Source organism: Myxine glutinosa, chromosome 5 (genome assembly GCF_964187855.1).
Source record: "Myxine glutinosa chromosome 5, kmMyxGlut1.1, whole genome shotgun sequence".
NCBI lineage: Eukaryota > Metazoa > Chordata > Myxini > Myxiniformes > Myxinidae > Myxine > Myxine glutinosa.
In genome coordinates this window covers 161860618-161883561 of record NC_136265.1, presented here as the reverse complement: position 1 = coordinate 161883561, position 22944 = coordinate 161860618, and the positions used below count along the sequence as shown (strand labels likewise).

General features: G+C 47.1%; 1 protein-coding gene across 1 annotated transcript in view; it reads right to left on the bottom strand.

Moving 5' to 3' along the window:
• The window catches only part of ENDOV (endonuclease V), a 164671-nt gene that overhangs the window by 2393 nt on the left and 139334 nt on the right, over window positions 1–22944 (bottom strand). The window contains exon 3 of the mRNA XM_068115793.2: window positions 379–457. The gene's annotated coding sequence lies outside the window, so the exon portion shown is untranslated. The remainder of the gene's footprint in view (window positions 1–378; window positions 458–22944) is intronic.

Below are 22944 nucleotides of genomic sequence, written 5' to 3'. Positions count from 1 at the left end.
TTATTGAATATTTACAAAACATTTGAATTCATAAATTCTTACAATATTTACACAGCCAAGATTTAAATATAAATCAGTCTAAACTCTTATTAGGTTGGACAGTACATTTTCCAGACATACCCCGTTCTGTTAATTACAGCCTTCGTGTTAAATTCAGAACATGTCAAAACTGTCAGTGTGGAATACACACTTCACTCAAAATACTACTTTATATAAAACATTTCTAATTTAAAGCCTTATAGTAAGAATTTCAGATAAACCCCAAAAAAGTAAGACCAGGTTGGCTATTAGACAACCTGCCTCTGTCGTGCCCACCAGACAAGTGGTTTTAGCCAGCACACATGTGTATCAGGTAAGCTTGTGCTGAGTACATCATACCTGAACAACTCAGTGAGGCAGAACACAGCAGTGCACACCAGGGTGACCCCTTCAGTGCATAAACCAATTAACCTGTCCACTGCAGGGCATATAGAAATGAAGTTATTTTCTGCATATAATAATAATATAAGTTCAGTTCTATATAACAATTTCTGTTATCACCACTACCACTACAACTACCACTACTACAAGCTTTGTCTGGAATTTTGTGGACTAACAGACAAACAGACATACAGACAAGCTGGGATCAAAACATTACCTCCTTCCACCATTGAGTGTAGAGGTAAACATCATGGAAATTATATCATGCCCTAGATTTAATTCATGCTTACCCGTGTATTTGCTTCACTGGTTCACAAGGTCTTTTGCATACATGTAATTCAGACTCTCGTCTTCATTGCTGACCACACAATGTTGTCTAGCTGAGCCCAGATTGTATGTAATTAACTCATTTATGTGGAGTCACAAGGTGATTTAAACACAGCCACACACAAAGAACACAGTTGATGTGGGTCAACACACATGCAGCCTCTCTACTCTTTTATTTGGGTCAGGGCTGTGATTAAAGACATGTAGTGGAGTCATGTTTGTAAACATTGTTAAAGACATGCTACAGTGCATTGTTAAGGAACCAAGACAGATGGAAGCCTATACAAGAAATTTCTGTACTCTAGAAACACAAAAGATGGCTTAAAGGGTCTAGGAAAAGGGGATTATGCATGTTTGGTATTTATTGACAATATGAATGTAATGTTACATAAAATATGCATATGAAAAACACAAATGAATGGGTCACTTTGTTTCCTAATGGGATATGAATTTATATTTTAGACTGCCAGTATATATGAGCTTGTCTGAGTTGTTACTAGTGATTTAGTATAGTTTTTTTATTTATTTATATTTACAGAACTAAGACATTCTTTTAAAAGTATTGTGTTGAATCCAATATTTGCCTAGATAATTTCCAAATAAAATTATATAACAGACTGTGATAGATAATATTAAGTTGAAATTGGTACCATTGGATTCCTTGCCCCCAAAAACATACATTTAGATACCAGAATCAAGTCAATAGCTGCATTACGTCCAGAGATAATAGCAAATGTAGATTTCAAGTGGCGGCCATTTTGAAATCCAATATGGCGGACATAAAGAGAGAATTTCAAGTGGCCCAATATCTGAAAATGTTCGCAACATATTAATGTACATTTGTGCCAAATTTGGTGCTTGTATCACAAAATGCACAATTCTTTTGAATATTTGGGCTAAGCCGCCCCACTAGAAGCACACAACCACAACATAAACTATAACATATATTAGGCTATAACATAAACTCTCATCTTGGTGTTTCGCATGCACGGTGAGACAGACAACAATGCGTGCGCCATCTCTCAGAAGAACGTTAAGCCAGAGGATCAATCTTTGTCAGCACCTGTCGTGTCAGCGAGTCATCGCCGGCACGCTCATCAAATTACAAGTTCTTGCAACTTTCAGTCGAACACCTGTCATAGCCGGCCGGTTCGTGAACCTTTGAGCCAAGAATAACAAATGAATTTTTCTCTCGATCATCAACAATGGATATGGATACCTGTTTCTTCATTCACAATGTATGGAATCTCAATGAACCTCAATGAACCAAGAATCCTGATTCGGTGGCGTAATGGTTCGGGATTCCGCTCGAACCCTCCGCGAATCATAGCAGACTATCTATATAATAATAGCGTAAGGACTCGACTTTGTTATCCCTTTTACGCCGCACCCAGTGACCCGATGCCCACGGCACGAATGGATTTACGATCTACGAACCGCGCTCTTTGTTTATCACGTACAGACATACTCGAAAAATCTGAATTAGCCGACGTTGGGGCCCAAAAGCATCCGATTAACTGCCAATACGACGCCATCTTACGACGCCATCGTATTGGCGTCTGCTGGGCGAAGGCGAAGCAAGCCGTCTGCTGATTGGACAGGCGAAGGCGAAAGCAAGCCGTCCACTGAGTGGACAATCCAGAGCATGCATTTGTGCCGGTGTCGGCGATCGTTGTTCATATACGCACTCTTCATTCTCATCTTTCTTCCTAGCTCTTACTCGGACAAGCAAATCCCCTATGCCATCCATAATGGTACACTCTATCCATACACCACATCCTCCCTTCCGTGGATGTTCCACGGGTTTCGGCTAGTTAAAATGATCTGTGCTGCTTCCTTGCTTGACACTCAGCATGTCGAGAATAGAGCACGAACAAATAACCACAAGGGCAGGCTTTGAATGGTCGAATGGTCTCCACCTGTGTCGAAGTTCTTATTACCTTCGCCAGAGGAGAGGATATTGCATTGGGGTCTGTTTGTCCGTACAGACCATGAGTATGTGTATATTAATTACATTAGACCCTTTAAGACCATTTACCACCCCGTGATCATTTAAGACCCCTAAAACCCACTGAGACCTATAAGAACCTTTAGACCCTTTATAATCTTAAGATCATTTAAGACAGCTGAGATATTTTAGACCCTAACACCCTTTAAGATCCCTAAATGCTTTAAGAGCCCGAAGACCATTTGGACCCAAAGCCGCTAAAATACTCATGAGACCCTTTAAGAGCTCCAAGACCCTTTAGCCCCCCCCCTAACACACTTAAAGACCCTTTATAACCCAAAGACCCTTTAGACCTCCAAGTCCCTTTATCACCCTAATTCCTTTAACACCCATACGACCATTTAAACCCCTAATACCCATGCATACTCTTTAGACCCTTTAAGTTTAAACCCCCTAATACGCTTCATGCCCCTAACACCGTTAAGACCCCTAAGGTCCTTTAAGACCCCTTAGAGCCCTATGACCCTTTAAAACCCCGAAGACTTGATATACCCCCATTAAACACTATAGACCCCTAAGACCCATTAGAACCCCAATACCCTTTAGGCCCCTAATAACCTGTAGGACCCTTATACCCCGTTACAATACAGGAGACCTTTTACATCGTCTGAGACCTTTTAAAATCCCGGAATACCCATAGACTCCTTCCTACCCTTTAGACCTTCACACCTTTCAGACCTTTTAAGACCCTTTAGACCAACCATTTAGACCCATTTAGACCTTCAGACCAATTGAGCTTTACACATTTACAACTCGACCATTTGATGGGTATTGCATTTGAGTCCGTTTGTTACTTGAAAAAAAAAAAAAAATTTGACAAGTATGTTGGTTGATCACTCCAGATTGTGTGTGTTTGTTTGTCTGTCCGCTCACTTATACTTGCCTAAAGGTCATAATGTTAGACCGATCTTCACGAAACTTCACCAAATGGTAGAGTTCGTGGTCCGACAGAACCCCATCTATTTTTGAGGTCAAAAGGTCAACATAGGCCAAAGGTCAACAACCTTTTCAAATTTCTAAAATCCTCACTTTTCATGCAATTCACTTGAAATTTGAATAGGATTTTCATATCAGCTAACTGAATTCAACCACGACCTATTTTTGAGATCAGCATAGGCCAAAAGGTCAACATAGGCCAAAGGTCAGCAACAATTTCAAATTTCTAAAATCTTCAATTTTCATCCGATTGACTTGGAATTTGAATGTGATTTTCATTTCAGCTGACTGAATTCAACCACCAACTATTTTTGAGGTAAAAAGGATGCTCCACTGAGTGCGATTCTACTTTGTTCTGTTTTGCCAAGTGTCGCTCTGTGAGTGATTTTTCATCTGTTTGTTTGTCCACACAGAATAAATATGATTTTCTCTGCAACCGTTGGTCCGATTGACAGGAAATTTTCACCAGAGGTGCACCTCCACCTGTATAATTTATTTATGATAATGATGACGTCATAGGTCACGTGGTATGGGCGACATCTTGGAAAAAACAAAAAAATTGTACCTCTATATCTCCGAAAGTGCTGAATAGCAAAAATTGAGACATGGCTCATTGTAAAAAAACTCTCCATGGGGAATAAAATATGTTAATGATGATGTCATAGGTGCCTCCATTATGACGTCATACTTCGACAAGTACAAAACTTCATCTGATCAAGATGAAATTTCTTGATCATCTTCTAGGGATAAATTGGTGGAGAAAAAAAAGAAGAAAAAAGATGACGTCATCGGTCACGTGGTTCGGCTGCCATATTTGTTTTCATGCAAAAGCCTTAAAAAACACTGAAAACACGTCCTGGCAAGGGTCCACAATCTCTGCTCTTTCTAGTTTATTATTTTAATCCCAAGCTCTTGAAAGTTCTGCCACTTGGTGCTATGCGACGAGCCAAGTTCTTGACCAGTAATATATATATATATATATATATATATATATATATATATATATATATATATATATATATAATTATATATATATATATATATATAATTATATATATATATATATATAATTATATATATATATATATATAATTTTATATATATATATATCTTACATTATGTCTTCTCTTCTCTTCTCTCTATATTATAAAACAAAGTTTTTGTTTGTTTGTCTGCGCAAGCTAATCTCCTGAACGGTGAAAGATAGGAGGAAACCTCCAATACAAAAAATGTCGGGACGGGCCCCGGGAAGGTTTTCGGCTAGGTGGCGAGGCCAGTCGAGGTCCAACTTGGCCGGGTTGGGCCCATTTCGCAATTAAAAGCGGAGCTGAATTATAGTAGTCAATCTTCTACGGCTGCGGGGTAAAAGCTGAATTGTAGTAGTAAATTCATTCAAAAATAACTTAAAATGCCGGGACGGTCCCCGGGAAGGTTATAGGCTAGGTAGCGCGGCCTGTCGAGGCCGCTTCGGCCGGGCAGGGCCCATTTCACAATTAAAAGCTGAGCTGAATTGCAGTACTCAATCTTCTACGGCCACGAGTAAAAGCTGAATTATAGTAGTCAATCTTCTACGGCCGCGAATAAAAGCTGAATTATAGTAGTAAATTCATTCAAAAAGAACCCGGGCAACGCCGGGTGCTTTCGGCTAGTATTATATATATAAAAGAAAGTTTTTGTTTGTTTGTTTGTCTGCACGTGCTAATCTCCTGAACGATGAAAGATAGGAGGAAACCTCTGAAACAAAAAATGTCGGGACGGGCCCCGGGAAGGTTATAGGCTAGGTGGCGAGGCCTGTCGCGGCCGCCTCGGCCGGGCTGGGCCCATTTCGCAATTAAAAGCTGAGCTGAATTATAGTAGTCAATCTTCTACGGCCGCGAGTAAAAGCTGAATTATAGTAGTAAATTCATTCAAAAAAAACTAAAAATGTCAGGACGGGCCTGGGGAAGGTTATAGGCTAGGTGGCAAGGCCGGTCAAGGCCGCTTTGGCCAGGCTGGGCCCATTTCGCAATTAAAAGCTGAGCTGAATTATAGTAGTCAATCTTTTACAGCCGGGAGTAAAAGCTAAATTATAGTAGTAAATTCATTCAAAAAGAACCCGGGCAACGCCGGGTGCTTTCGCCTAGTATATATATGTATGTATGTATGTATGTATGTATGTATGTATGTATGTATGTATATATATATATATATATATTTATATATATATACATACATATTGTTGAGGTTTTTAGAACCCTCCACTTGGTAAATTTTTGTAAATGTTCCCTTATAAATAATCCCCTGTAAATACCCCCATTTGTCTAACATTAAAGATCGCACCCATAGCTAGTCCACGAGCAACACGTAGCACACCTTAGGATCTCTATAGATATCTCATTAGTATGTGTGTAATTAAGGCTGTGTTCCCAATAGTTTGAATTTACGTTGCATCAATCAAATAAGAATAGGCCCCAATCTCTTCAATGGCAGTAAGAGTGCTTTTGTACGACTCGTGCAAACGCCATCATGCGCTCGGTCCTCTGGAGGAAAAAGGGGGAGGAGTAAGTTGGGCACCAAGAACAAGGCGTGGCGCTGTCAACGTCTCGTCGAGGGGCGGGACCGGTAAGCTCTTGGAGCCGAGGCAAGCTCACCATTGGGCGTGTCCTGGGAGCCGGCGGCTTGATCTAACAACGCCCAATAAAAGCGGCCGAGAGGGACTGCTTCAAAGGAGATGAGCACGACGGCGACACCAGAGGTTCGAGCAAGAGGAGAAAAGCGCGGTGTTGACCTATTACATAAGCAGGAGGCCATTTTCCCCAAGAAATATATTGGCATTGTCTGACCGCGTGCAAACCATACGCGCAGCTGCCATCGGGTTTTTGCTCAAGCCCGGAGCATGGACCGGAGCGCGACCTGGAGCGGACCTCGACGCCTGTGCCATCTGCTTGGACCTTCTCCTCCTTTCCTGCCATTCCTGCCTTTCCATCCCTTTGAGTGTAAGTGTGTTCGTTCTGTCTGGGGCGTTTGCTAAGTAAGATTGGAGAAGGCTGCCCTGTGTCCTGCTTCTTCTTCTTTTGTATATTCTTGCCATTCGTTTCCTCTTCATTTAGTGTACATAATTAATAAACCTGTGTTTTTCCTTGACTCTTTTTGATTCATTCTCACCCGATCTCTTTTGTCCTGTCTCCAATTGAGTACCTGTGGCACAATTTGGCCAACCGCTTTTAATCGGGTTTAGTCCTTTTGTTAACGGCTCGGATCGCGGATCGCTAAACCGCTCGGCAATTACCATCACATCCGCGGTTCGAGCAGGGACTCATCTCCCTGCTTTGCGGAGAGATTGGTGAAGGTATTTGGGAACCCGTTGACCAATCACCCTGGCCAAACTCACCCCGCAAAGGAGCGGGATAGTTCCAGGACCAGCTTAACAAGACAAGGGGATAAACCCCCCCATTGCTAACGGGAGTGCCGTACTCCAAGATCCGTAACAATATATATATACAGTCACGTGAAAAAGTAAGTACACCCCATGTAAAGTTTTGACTTTTTCAACATATTTCAACATACAGCTATTTGATCTTCATTTCAACAATATTGATAGATAAAGGTGATATAATATAACAAATATCATGAAACATTTACATTTTGTAGTCCATTGTATAATTTAAATAAACATAAATGCAAATTTCACATGTGGAAAAAGTAAGTACACCCTTGGCTCTGATAGGTGGTATTGCTTCCTTTGGCAGAAACAACCTCAAGTAGGCGTTTCTTATAACTGTCTACCAGTCTCTGACATCGACTGGGAGAAATTTTTGCCCACTCCTCCATGTAGAATTCTTTCAGCTGTGCGATGTTTGAGGGGTTTCTTGCATGCACAGCTCGTTTCAAATCCCCCCACAACATCTCGATGGGATTTAGATCCGGGCTTTGACTTGGCCATTCCAGAACCCTCCATTTCTTTCTTTTCAGCCATTCCTTGGTGGATTTAATGGTACTAGGGCATGCCCGTACTATATATATGCCCGTACTATATATCTATCTAAAATTATATCCCCCCCCCCTCTATTTACATGAAATGGTTTGGTCCATTCGCAACGCCAAAGCGAACGGCGAACGGCTTGCGAGTACAGTGACAATCCCCCCCCTCTATTTACATGAAATGGTTTCGTCCATTCGCAACGACCACAGAACCCCCCCCTCTATTTACATGGAATGGTTTGGTCCATTCGCAACGCCAAAGCGAACGGCGAACGGCTAAATCGCCATAGCTCGGTAAGTACTTGTCCGATTAATTTCAAACCTTGAAAAGGCACATCCTCGGGTCCCCAGCAATATACCTGGCAAGTTTCAAGTATATCGGACCGGTAGTTGTCGAGAAATCGTTGTCGCATACATACACACACACATACACACAGAGATTAATGGAATTATAGATAGATGTTTAGGGTCATTGTCATGTTGCAAGGTCCACCTTCGGTTGAGCTTCAACTTCCCGACAGATGGCCTCACATTATCCTCAAGCACCCTCTGGTACAATGAAGAATTCATAGTGGATTCTATGATGGTGAGCTGCCCAGGCCCTGATGCAGCAAAGCTGCCCCAAACCATAATATTTCCACCACCATGCTTCACAGTTGGTATCAGGTTCTTGTGGTCAAATGCTGTCTTTGGTTTTCACCAAAACATGTCTTCTGGTACTGTGGCCAAATAGCTCTACCTTTGACTCATCTGTCCAGATCACATTGTTTCAGAAGTGCTGGTCTTTGCCTCGGTGTTCATTGGCAAACTTTAGTCTTGCCCTGATGTTCTTTCTGGACAGCAAAGGTTTCCTCCTGGCACACCTCCCATGTCGATCAAATTTGTGCAGCCTCTTTTTAATGGTAGACTCGTGCACTTTGACATCAACGGTGGCAAGAGCTACCTATAGGTCCTGTGATGACATTCTGGGGGTTCTTGGAGACTTCTTTCAGCATCTTGCGGTCTGCTCTCAGGCTGAACTTGCTGGGGCGGCCTGGCCTGAACAAGTTGGTAGTTGTTTGGAATCTTCTCCACTTGTAGATGATATTCCGGACAGTCGAATGATTGATTTCAAATTGTTTGGAGATCTTTTCAAATCCCTTCCCAGACTCGTAGGCATCTTTAACCTTCTTTCTGAAGGCCTCCGAGAGCTCTTTTGATCTAGGCATGGTGACGCCACACACTTCAACAACAAAGAGCAAACCAAACTAAATGTCTGAGGTTTAAATAAGACAGGTTCCTCCAACATCCTCTCCAACGATGTTCTAATCATTTGCACCTGAGCTGGTGCACCTGATTCTAATTTTAGGTATTTGAAGTAGTGATAACTGTTGGGGTGTACTTACTTTTTCCACATGCGAAATTTGCATTTATGTTTATTTAGATTACTAGGGCATGCCCGTACTATATCTATATCTAAAATTATATCCCCCCCCTCTATTTACATGAAATGGTTTGGTCCAAAGCGAACGGCTTGCGAGTACGGTGACAATCCCCCCCCCCTCTATTTACATGAAATGGTTTGGTCCAAAGCGAACGGCTTGCGGAGTTTGGTAAAGAAATCGCCATAGCGTGCACAAACGCGCAGGAAAGCGAAAGAATCGCAAATTAGTTTTAATTAGTTTTAAAACATAGTTTAACGCCAACATAGCGGCAACATAGTTTGCCAACGTGAAATAAATGAATACGCTCTCAAATGTGCCGTCCGAGGCAGAGTCTGTTCGGCACGTTCGGCACACGTGATAGCTCGCTGCTCTCTGATTGGTTGAATCGTTTTTTGGACATAGCTCGGTAACTACTTGTCCGATTAATATGAAACCTTGAAAAGGCACATCCTCGGGTCCCCAGCAATATACCTGGCAAGTTTAAAGTATATCGGACCCGTGGTTGTCGAGAAACAGCGGTCACAGACATACAGACATACATACATACACACAGAGATTACTGGAATTATAGATAGATACAATGGACTACAAAATGTAAATGTTTGATGATATTTGTTATATTATATCACCTTTATCTGTCAATATTGTTGAAATGAAGATCAAATAGCTGTTTGTTGAAATATGTTGAAAAAGTCAAAACTTTACATGGGGTGTACTTACTTTTTCACGTGACTGTATATATATATATATATATATATATATACAGTAGTGACCCCTAATTCCGAACGCCCCTCATCTCGAACTACTCTAATTCCGAACCGTAAATTCGAGAAAATTTTGTCCCTAATTCCGAATGTATTTCTATAACCGAACCGCCAACATAGCGTTAGCGTCGTTCATATTTCCCACCGCGAACGTCGAGATTTTGAAGGCTTTGAAGAACCTATTGTGCCTGCTATTGTAGCATTGGGTCAGTCCATGGGCTTGGAGGTGAGTGAAGAGGATGTGGAGGAGTTAGTGGAGGATCACAACAAGGAACTCACCACAGAAGAACTTCAGCACCTCCACAAGATGCAGCAAGAAGAAGTGGCAGTGGAAATTTATTCAGAGGAGGAAGAGGGAGCTAGTGGTAACATTTCCAGTGCTGAAATTAAAGAACTGTGCTTCCATTGGTCTAAAACACAGGCCATTGTTGAAAGGTGGCACCCTAATAAAGCAGTGGTTAACAGGAGAATTAACTTGTTCGGTGACAATGTGATTGACCACTTCAGAAAAATTAAGAAAAGTCGCCAACACCAGGAAACTTTGGAGAGGTGGTTCTCTAAAGAAAGCAAGCCTAGTGAGCCCCAACCCTCTACAAGTGGTGTTAAGAGACAAACAGAGCAAACACCAGAAGCACAGTCATCTGATGTTAGCTTGGAAGGTGCCTCACCTTCCAAGCAATAAAACCCTCTCCCTCCTTCCTCCTCTCCAGCCTCCACATGCACCATCAGAACTCTCCACTAAGGTAAATGCAGTTATTTTCATGTTAGTACATTTATTTCTTGTTTTTATTATTATTATTATTTGATATTTCGGGCATTTACTCATCTTATTTTACCTTGAATCATGTGTATTTGCAGTTAAGTGTCTTGATAATGGATTTTTGGGGTCCAGGAACGGATTAATTCACTTTCCATTATTTCTAATGAGGAAAATAGTTTCTAATTCCGAACTTTTCCCAATCCGAACTGCCGCTGGAACGAATTAAATTCGGATTTAGAGGTCCCACTGTATATATATATATATATATATATATATATATATATATATATTGTTACTGATCGCGGTTTAGATGTTAATTTGCCGAGCGAAGGCTCCGCGACCGAACAGTTGTTCCCCGACTCACCCGATTCACCCAGAACTTTGGCCGTATCGCACCGCAGCTGCCCAATCTGGGAAAAGACTAAAACGACGAAATGCAAAGAGGAAAAGGAATAAGACGAGAAGACGGACAGAAGCGTAATTGGATTTATTGTACACACAAGCAAAAAGGAAGCAGTCACGTTTATTTACAACACATAAGACGCAGGTGACACAGTGCAAATACTAGCTTATACAGACTTAATTAACCCAGGGACAGAACAAACAAAACAAACTCACGTACACAAGAAGGGTGGAAAGGCAGGAGGTGGATGGCTGGAGGGAGAGGAAGGTCCAAGGGGGTCCTGCAGCACGATCGGCGCGTTTAGCAGCCGCCGTTCCTTCACGGCCTTGCTCAAAACCACCGTCCAGGCCCCAAGTGGCTGTTGGGTGTTGTTGCTGCTGTGGCCTCCGCTGCTTTCCCAGGACTTGTCTGACTTGTCTGGTCCAAACCCTCAACTCTTTCTTGGTCCACTCACTCCTCACCACCGACTCCTCACCGCAACCAACGCAACCACTGACCACCACAACCGACTCTTGACACAACCAACGCAACCACTGACCACCACAACGCAACCACTGACGACCAAAACCACACAACTCCGCTTCTTGCGCGCGCGCCTTTATAGCGCCTCCGGCGATCAAGCCGCCGGCCTTCAGGACACGCCCATCGGTGTGCTCACCTCGGCCCTGGTTGGTCACGCGACCCTCTCGCTCCGCCCTTGATGACGACGGGCGGGCACGCCCCTCTTCCCCGACCCGAGCACATGTTCAATGGTGGTTTTGGAGGGGAGGTAATTGGCAATCGAGGCTTGGCAATGACGAAAGGGGATGTGAAAGGAAATGGAGATTTTGGGGATGGGAATGAAAGGGGATCTATTCTCTTTCACTGGTGCAATGGAGTACTTCAATTAATGGGAGACACAGCCTTACTCTAAAACACAGAATAAGATATAACTATCGAACAGGGGTATTCTATTATTGGCTGACGTGTATGCTTGTGGACTAATTATGGGATGCCCTTTCACCTTTACACAGCTCCGGAGGCAGGGGGCGCAGAATAACAATAATAATAATAATAAAGCACACAATCAAAAAAATATACAGTCCTCATATCCGCAACACTGCACCCTCCTCCTCTTTGGCACATCCCGGGCCTACAACTTTTATTTAGTGTGACACGTAGGTGTAGTTCCCTCTACTTTTAACCTGACCCTGAGTGCGACAGTTTTAAAACATAAATAAATGTGTCCCGCTGCTCCATTGCACCCTGCCTAACAGACTTACGCCCACAGTTAACCGAATTGCGGAATGGTCTTCAAACTATACACTGACGGTGGGGAGCATTATTTACAATGACGCTATTTTTATTTACAAAACTAACCCAGGACCTGTGATTGTTCTTTCTGGGGGGGGGGGGAGACAGTCTGCTCTGCATCGACGCACCATTAAAGCACCCAAAAACACACCAATACACACCCAAGCACCAATCGGTGCAGTCACCATAGTTCATCAGTGTTCAATGCATGTTCAATAAAAATAAAATCAACAACCCCTAACCCTGCAGGTGATCTCTTGCTCTTCGGCTCCCTCTGCTGGTTATTATTATTTGGTCTTCCAGATGTTGTCATTCTTTCATTTTCTTACTGGCGGCCTATTTGCAATAAAGTGTGCCCAATGTGTCCTTTTTATTTTCTTTTATTTATGGCCCACAGGGCCGACTACGTGTGCTTCACCTGTGGGGCATCGGTGCCCTGTGGCCAAGGTCCGCCAGCAAGATTTTGGGCCCTCATGGCTGGTTCCAGCAGAGGGGCCATGCCCCAACCCATGGGGTCCATAAGTGGTGCTCGGCCACAGACATGTGGTCCATAATGTGGTGCATCGATGCAGACAGCTGGTTCTGGGAATTTCGGGCGCACAATGGCCGACCCACAAACGCTCCCCTCGGCGCCCAATGGCGCACAGGTCATGTGGGAGACAAAAGAGACAATTGAGCGAGGGGTAAGGTCACAAGGGTACACATCAAAAAGGCAATGCAAGGCGAAATGCGTACGGAGAGCGAAATGAGAAAGCTCGTCCCTACCGTACGTCACCCCCCTGTCACCTACACTACCCTTGCCCTTACCCCATATGTACAAAAATCTACACATTACCAATCCGTCGCTACTGTCACGTCTCCCCATATTTCCCTATACCAAATTCGTCTCCACAATCCCTCTACTTCAAAATTTGCCATCACCAAATTCATCATCCATCCTCATAAGGAGGAAGAGATGGAACATCAAAGCACAATGTCACACCCACGTCATGATGCGTCTCACATTCCAAACATTTGCACAGTAAAAAAAATAATCAAAACATGGCATGGTGTGGAGTACCTGTCACCTCAGGTAAGTGGATGCAGATGGTGTGAGGAGACTTCAATCCTAACTATCCTCTAAATGACTTTAACACACTTTACACTACCCGGGGTCTTTCCCTGCCAATCCATTGGCCAACTTACTCTATGGGTTCTAAAAACCAATTCCCATTGACCAAACTGTGGTGCTTCTCAATTTGGGGTCTCACTCCCCCGATTCATCTCCCGGTGCCCTCGCACAATTTCTGGGCTGCGACGTGTAGCTCTCCCAGCAGGTCTACCCACCTGCACACCTCCACCACTGCAGTTGCCACCCGAGCTTACCCAGCTCCTCACCCTAACCTATCTAGCTGGGGAAGGCCCCTCCTGGCCCTGTCACCCCACTCGGTGCCCTCTGGCACTGGGCTACCCGGGTCCGCCCTCCGGATCCTCGGGCCCCATCCACAACAACTACTACCGGCTCCCAGAGCCCACCTGCGGCCTCACCTGGCCGACATCCTCACAGTGGTGGAGTGCCCAAACCAACTACACACACTAACAGGCTACACGCCCAGCCATTTCCACAACACTAATGCACCCATCCAATCACCATTCTTCCACCCGCACCACAGATGCCAATATCCAACCACAATTTACCTGTACCCTCTACCTAACACTTACACTACCCGCCCCGGGTATTCATGATGGGGGTCCACTCTTCCCCCATTCACACCTTCGCACCATCCACTCCACTCCACAATTTCCACCATACTCACTCCACGACCATCCATTCCAATCTTCCAGATATTCCACACTACCATTTATTCCACATAGCCACATACACCTGTTGTTGCACACCTGTGCAATCACCTGGTGCCACCTGCATCCTCCTCCTCTTCCTGGACCATTTGGTCAACACAACACGCAATCACCACTACTCCCTCATACACTGCTCCATACACCTGTTCAGTTGCACACCTGTGCAATCACACCTGTTCAATCCTCAAACACACGGCATCATCTCAGCTAACTACTCCCCTCTGAAACTTGCGCTTCCCAGTCACCCCTTTAAACTATTGCGCTCCCACGTCATTATCATCCACACTAAACTACCTGCGTCCCCACTACAGGTATCCTTGTCACTAACTAACCTTAACGTTACCTAATGTCATCTTCGCTAGATCCCTACACACAATATCCTAACCCACCCGGGCTAGTTTTCACTGCCATCAACCCCATAAGCTAGTGCTCCTTTGCCCCCCTCGTTGTGAGGGATGGTGGATTTGCCATCCCACCACATCGGGGAGGTCCTACTATCAATTTCGCTCGTCCAAATCCAACAAATCAAAAATTTGTCATTTACTGCTAATCACCGTACCAATCATCAAATTTTGCCTTTTTCTAATTTTGGGTCCAAAACACTAACCTCATCACCCGTCTACTTATTAGGTCCTCTCGGTGCGCCAATTCCCTTCTAAAGCTCGGCTTCGTACAGCCGAGCAATGAACGCGGGTTCTTTTGTGCCAGCGGCTGGATACGTCCCGCATTCGGGGCAGGGACGGGGGCTTACCCGTGCCGAGATCCCACGCACCACCTCGGCGCGGAGCCATCCAATTGCCCGATCTCGACCTGCCGGCACGTCTCAACAAAACGTGGTCGCCATGACGACCCTTCCTATCGGGCTGCCCGCTCCGCCTAGTTGAGCACGGAAGCGGCCGTTCCAAGCGAGGCCCAGCGTGGATCGCGTACGGCGGTCCTTTCGAACCCGCCGTGGCTCGGATCCCCGCTGGTTCTCGCGGCACGCGAAGCCCGGCACGCACCGAGGGCCCGATTCGGCTAAAAGTCGCTCTAACCGCTAACCCGGTTACCGTCGATGCCTCACCTGCATGCTTACATGCATACGCTACCCCTTTCTTGCTCATACCTCCAGCTGTTCCCATGCTCCTCGTACCTTTCCTTACACACCTCGGTACACTCATTCCGCTCACAGACTTGGTCACACACCTGACCACCGAACACCTTGGCACACATTCGTCGCTCGCACACCTCACCAACACACCTCTTCGCGCCCCTTCCTCGGCCACCTCCTCTGTGACAATCACAGGTGTGCTTTCACTCGCACACCCAACCACGTGCCTCACGACCAACTCAAGTGTGCATTCCCACACACGCTCTACCATTCCAGGTGTGCATCCTTCCATTCCAGGTGTACATCCTCGCTCACCTGTCACAACCAACTCACGCTCCGTGTCACTCTCACTACTCTCACCTCCACTCTCGGTCGCGCACTCACCCTTACTCTTGACAGCGCACTCTTTCCTCATGCACCTGTCCGTTACACACCTTTCTCGCGCACACTCTTGCGCACACTCTCCCGTTACATCCGCTGTAACACTCACCACAGGCGTACACTTTCTCGTTACATCCTCTGTAACACTCACCACCGGCGTGCATTCCCCCTTACTCTTGACAGCACACTCTTTCCCCATGCACCTGTCCGTTACACACCTTTCTCGCGCATCCTCTTGCGCACACTCTTTCGTTACTTCCTCCGTAACACTTACCACACCGCGCTTCCATGTACCCCCTCACACACGCGCTACGACCGACTCACTCTCGACAGCACACTCACTGGTCGGCGCGCACTTTTTCCTCACACACCCCATGGTCGGACATTCTCGCACACCTCTTTTTTCGCACACCAGACCTATCACACACTTCACCAACGGCCTTTCACGAACACCCGGATCCAAACCAATCCCCAAGCCGACTGAAGCTTTCCTCACATCATGTACATTGCCGATTATATCGCCACTCACCTTGGCACCTCGTCTCCGCACCTCCTTTGCCACCTGCAAACTCTTTATTTGGTTAGTGAGCATCACATCATGAGTTGAGCACCGACCTTGCACATATTCCATCACCTCCTCCTGGATTTCTCTTTTAGTTTCTGTCCGTCTCTTCTTAATTTCACTCACCTCTTCTTCCACTTCCTCTAATTTTTGCTTCACCTCTTTTATTTCCCGGTGCATCTCCTCAAGTTCGTCCTCTAAGGCTACCGTGACCGTCTCTATGTGCATCCTCACCTCTCGGTCCTTTGTCTCCATTATCTCTGTCACCTCCTCCAACTTCTTCGTCAACCCCTCACGTACCATCTGACATTGCCTCTGTGTCGCTATTAAGTCTTCCTTGATGTCTCTTTGTGTCGCTTTTAACCCTCCTAGTACCGCAGTGTTCCTTTGAACCTGCTCCACTAACTCCGTTTGTCCCTCTGTCAGCTGTTCCACCTCCTCCGTCAGATCTTCTATTCCCCCTTGTAACTTTGCCGCCCCATTTCTCACCTCTTTCTCCATACGCTTCTCACCTCGCTTTACCTCCTCGCGTAGCCCAGAGACCTCCTCACCCACACCTCGTCGTATCCCCTCTTTCATCTCCTCCATCTCTTTGGTAGATGCCACCCTCATCTGTCCCAATTCATCCCTCTGAGCATCCAATTTGGTTTCTACCCCGATTTTTACCTCCTCTATCTGCTCTCCCATTTGTTTAATTTCTCGGGCGGATTGCTCCCCTATCTCCCGCAATTTGCCTTCCATCCTATTTTCTAGCCCCTCTAACCCATTTTTCACCTCTTTTATCCCGTTGTCTAACCCCTCAAAATTATTGTCTAACTTCCCAAATTTCTTGTCTAACTTCCCAATTTGGGCATTGGTACCCCTCGCTTCGTCCCTCATTGCCCCCATTTGGCCCCCCATCTCTCCCATTTGGCCCCCCATCCTATCCATTTTTGCATTCAGTTGGGTCAAGAATAATCTGAGGTCAAACCCGGTTTGCCCAGCGTCCCCAGCCGCCACCGCGGGCTCGCCCTCCACTGCGCCGCTATTTTGGGACTCTTCAACCACGTGCGCGAGCACGCCATTTTGTGCACCTGATACCCCCTCAACCACATTGCCAATGTTCTCCTCCTCTCTTTCATCCACATACATTTCCCCGAGGTCCTGGGTCGATTCCACCCCGTCTATCTCTAGCTCACCCACCGGCATCCCGTCGCCTTGACCAGCCATGGCGCGATTTCAAAATTCGGGTTTTATTTCTTTAAAACACAATTTTTCAGCAGCTCGTAATTTTGAGCGCGTTAAGTGCGCTTCGGGTCCAATCCCACTTCCCGACACCAATTGTTACTGTAATAACACAATTGGTGTTCCAAAATTTGGGCCTAACAAATTTAGTCCCAGGTCCGAATCCCAACTCCTGACTACCAATTGTTACTGATCGCGGTTTAGATGTTACTTTGCCGAGCGAAGGCTCCGCGACCGAACAGTTGTTCCCCGACTCACCCGATTCACCCAGAACTTTGGCCGTATCGCACCGCAGCTGCCCAATCTGGGAAAAGACTAAAACGACGAAATGCAAAGAGGAAAAGGAATAAGACGAGAAGACGGACAGAAGAGTAATTGGATTTATTGTACACACAAGCAAAAAGGAAGCAGTCACGTTTATTTACAACACATAAGACGCAGGTGACACAGTGCAAATACTAGCTTATACAGACTTAATTAACCCAGGGACAGAACAAACAAAACAAACTCACATACACAAGAAGGGTGGAAAGGCAGGAGGTGGATGGCTGGAGGGAGAGGAAGGTCCAAGGGGGTCCTGCAGCACGATCGGCGCGTTTAGCAGCCGCCGTTCCTTCACGGCCTTGCTCAAAACCGCCGTCCAGGCCCCAAGTGGCTGTTGGGTGTTGTTGCTGCTGTGGCCTCCGCTGCTTTCCCAGGACTTGTCTGACTCGTCTGGTCCAAACCCTCAACTCTTTCTTGGTCCACTCACTCCTCACCACCGACTCCTCACCGCAACCAACGCAACCACTGACCACCACAACCGACTCTTGACACAACCAACGCAACCACTGACCACCACAACGCAACCACTGACGACCAAAACCACACAACTCCGCTTCTTGCGCGCGCGCCTTTATAGCGCCTCCGGCGATCAAGCCGCCGGCCTTCAGGACACGCCCATCGGTGTGCTCACCTCGGCCCTGGTTGGTCACGCGACCCTCTCGCTCCGCCCTTGATGACGACGGGCGGGCACGCCCCTCTTCCCCGACCCGAGCACATGTTCAATGGTGGTTTTGGAGGGGAGGTAATTGGCAATCGAGGCTTGGCAATGACGAAAGGGGATGTGAAAGGAAATGGAGATTTTGGGGATGGGAATGAAAGGGGATCTATTCTCTTTCACTGGTGCAATGGAGTACTTCAATTAATGGGAGACACAGCCTTACTCTAAAACACAGAATAAGATATAACTATCGAACAGGGGTATTCTATTATTGGCTGACGTGTATGCTTGTGGACTAATTATGGGATGCCCTTTCACCTTTACACAGCTCCGGAGGCAGGGGGCGCAGAATAACAATAATAATAATAATAATAATAAAGCACACAATCAAAAAAATATACAGTCCTCATATCCGCAACAATATATATATATATATATATATATATATATATATATATATATATATATATATATATATATATATATATATATATATATATTGTAACGAATGTGAAAAGTATGGTTTTGTTGTGTGTAACACCCTCGTAATGTAAATAATGGTCGCAGCCGTCCTCCTAGTTAATTCCATGAAACTTACACACAGGCCACGATATATCTTTTTAAATAGTTTATTTCCTTATTCTATGTAGGCTAAATATGTGTTTCCCACTAGATTGACTCTGCATTGTATCAAACGAAATAAGCGTAGGCCCCTTTCAATTTCCCCAATCATCTCCGCTCTCCAAAGTTCCTTTCAAAAGCGGTGCGAGTGGTGTTCAATCCCGCAAGCCGCCATTGCCCATATGCTCATCTCGGAGAAGATGGGGGGTAGGAGCCGCCAACTCACAGGCGTGGCACGTCGTAATGATCAAAGGAGGAATCGGACAGCCCTAACAGCCAACCAGCACCGCGGTTAGCGACCCGGTAGGCGTGCCCTCGCAGCCGGCGGCTTGATTCCGCCCCGAGTAATAAAAGCGACTGGAAGGGACTGCTTCAACAGATGACACGGGAGATGACATGAGAGAGGACATGAGCTGTGAGCTGAGCTGTGAGCTGTGAGCTGTGAGATGAGAGACGCTCTAAACCACAAAGGAGAGATACTTGGAGAGGAAATAAGCTTTGGAGAGACGCGCTGAGAGGAGGGAGACGGCTCCACCAGAAGGAGAGGAGCAGGTGTGACCGAGCCAGCGCGTGACGTCTACAGCATCAGCAGCGTCGACGCGACCGAGGGTTTTCCCGCCAAAAACGCGAAGAATTGAGAGCTGCTACCTCCAGCCCTGCCGGTTGAAGGGACCTGACCCTGCCTCCCTCTCCAGCAACCCACCTCCGCCAATCCTGCCTGCAATTTCCCCCGTGTAAGTGTGAACGGCGTCTGTCTTGAATGTTGTCCTGGGGTTAAGTAAATTGAATAGTATAAGTTAACGATTCACTGTGTGACTGCTTCTTCCATCCATTGCTTGTAAATAATTTTGGTCGCTCCTTCTTTTTGCCTGTGTGTGTATAATAAATCTGTTCTTCCTCCGTACTCTGTCTTCTTCTCTTTTCCTTCTCTTTCGGTCGCTTTAGAGGTTTCCCGATTGAATATCTGTGGTGCGATCTGGTCAACGTTGGGGGAGTCGGGCCAATTGGGGATCCTGTAACGGTCGCGGTTGGACCATCCGCTCGGCCCATCATAACATCTAAACCGCAACCGTAACAATTGGTGTCTGGGAGTGGGATTCGAGGCCCGAACCAAATTTTTAAAAGGTGTAGAAAAAAAATTTTTGGTCAAAATTACGAGCTGCCGAAATTTTGTTTTATAAAACCCGAATTTTGAGATCGCGCCATGGACAATCAAGGCGATCGGATGTCGGTGGAGGAGATAGACGGGTTAGGGGTAACCCAGGACTTAGGGGAAGAAAGGGAGGAGGAGAGCAATGAGGAGGCGGTTGAGGGGGTATCAGACGCACAAAATGGCGTCCTCGCGCACGAGGCTTCAGGCGCGCAAAATGGCGTCCTCGCGCACGTGGGTGTAGCGGCACCAAATTTTGCCGCGCCCGCGACCGTAGCAGCGCCGCCGTTGGATTCGGACCTTTTGTTGTTACAAATCGGGGCCCTTATGGACAAAATGAGGGACGAAGCAAGGGCTAATAGTGAGCGATTGGAAGGCAAATTGGGGGTAATGAGGGACGAAGCGAGGGGTACCGGTGAGGGGTTAGACAAGAAATTTGGGAAGTTAGACAATAATTTTGAGGGGTTAGACAAGAAATTTGGGAAGTTAGACAATAATTTTGAGGAGTTAGACAAAAAATTTGGGAAGTTAGACAATAATTTTGAGGGGTTAGACAACGGGATAAAAGAGGTGAAAAATGGGTTAATGGGGTTAGAAAATAGGATGGAGGACAAATTGCGGGAAATAGGGGAACAATCTGCCAGGGAAATCAAACGAATGGGGAACCAGATAGAGGAGGTGCAAATCGGGTTAGAAAGTAAACTGGATGCTCAGAGGGATGAATTGGGACAGATGAGGGTGGCATCTACAAAAGAGATGGAGGAAATACGACGAGGTGTAAGTGAGGAGGTTTCGGGGCTACGCGAGGAGGTAAAGCGAGGTGAGAAGCGTATGGAGAAAGAGGTGAGGAATAATACGGCTAGGTTACAGGGGGGCATAGAGGGTCTGACGAAGGGAGTAGAACAGCTGACAGTCGGACAAAGGGAACTAGCGGACCAAGTGGAAAAGAACACTGCAATCATCGGGGGTTTAAAAGCGACACAAAAGGACATTAAAAACGAATTAATAGCAACACAAAAGGAATGTCAGATGGTACATGAGGGGTTGACGAAGAAGTTGGAGGAGGTGACAGAAGTAATGGAGACGAAGGACCGAGAGGTGAGGACGCACATAGAAACGGTTAAGGTGGCGTTAGAGGAAGAGATAGAGGGGGCGCACCGGGAGATGAAGGAGGTAAAGGAAAAATTAGAGGAGGTGGAAGAGGGGGTGAGTGAAATTAAGAAGAGACGGAGGGAAACTAAGAGGGAGATAAAGGAGGAAGTCATGGAATATGTACAAGGTCTGTGTTCAAATCATGATGAGGTGCTCACTAACCAAATAAAAAGTTTGCAGGTGGCAGAGGAGGTGCGACGACGAGGTACGGAGGTGAGTGGCAATGCATATGATGTGAGGGGAGATTCAGTGGGCTTGGGGGGTGGTGTAGACCCGGGTGTTCGTGAGGGACCAATGGTAAGATGTATGACTGGTCCGGAGTGGATGGACAGGGGAGGTGTGCAAGGAGGTTTGGCTATGGGGAGTGAGGGGGGTGCTGGTGAGCAAGGATGTGGGGGTATGGCGTGGGTAGCGGGTTGCGGAGGGGCGACCCAGGCATCGACACCAGGAGGGGTAGTGTTTGGAGGGACGGGGGACGCGTGGGAGCCCCCCGGGAATAGCGTACTGTGGGAGCCCGAACGGGCTGGTCCCGCGTTGATCCCGCAAGGAGTGACGCGCGGGGTCCGACCTTCGGGCGCCCACAAGGTCCCACTCGCGCCGTATGACGGCAAGAGTGATTTGAGGGCGTACCTGGCGCAGTTTGAGTACGTGTGTAAAGGCAACGGTTGGAATCCGGACGAAGGTGGAGTACACCTGGTGGGGGCACTGCGCGGTGCGGCGGCGGAGGTGCTGACGGCTTTACCACCGGGTGCTCTCACCCTGTCAGCCCTCCGTGCGGCATTAATTAATCGGTTCGGCATTGAACAGCAAAGCGAGCTTGTTAAAGCCCAACTTGCGCAGCGAAAACGCAAGCCCCAGGAGACCATCGGGGAACTTGCTCACGATATTCGCCGCGCGGTCGGGATTGCACACGCGGACATGGCAGCGAGTTCCCAGGAAAGCCTGGCTCTGGATCACTTTATTCAGGCCCTTCCGGATCTGGAGCTCCGGCAACAGCTCGCCATGTGGCGCCCGCAAACCATGAGTCAGGCGGCCGACGCTGCAGCCCGTTGGGAAGCAGCGAGGCCCCTGGCCCGGGGAGGCGAGCGCCACGCAGTGGCGGTGCGTCAGATGGGGCCCGTGATGGGGGGCGGCCCCCCAAGGGGGCCCGCCCCCGACGGGGGCCCTGACCTGGAGAGCATGGTCCGGAGGTTAGTGGATCGGCGCCTGGCGGGACCTGGACCATGGCAGGCGGCCCCAGCGGTGGCACCCGGTAGTCCCCGACAGAGTACCCCAATTCAGACATACAGGGGGGGGGGGGGGGGATTTGGAATACCGGAGGCAAGCACCTTACCAGGTGAGGTGCTATAATTGTGCTCGGATGGGTCACCGTGCATGGGAGTGTCGAGCTCCGCGCCGGGACGTTTCCCGCCAACCGATGCCCTCAACTCCGCCCCGTATCGATCGGCCTAGCCGACCTCAGACACCCCCCCGCCAGGGCCCGGGAAACTAGAACGTGCCGGGCATGCAGGGCGGTGTTCGGCAGTAGGGGATGGGGAGAAGCCCTCGTTGACGCGACAGGTCATTCATTGTGGCCGAATTGGGACGGGTAGTTTGACAATTCGGTGCAAAATTGCCGGCGTGGGGGTAGACGCCGTGGTGGACACGG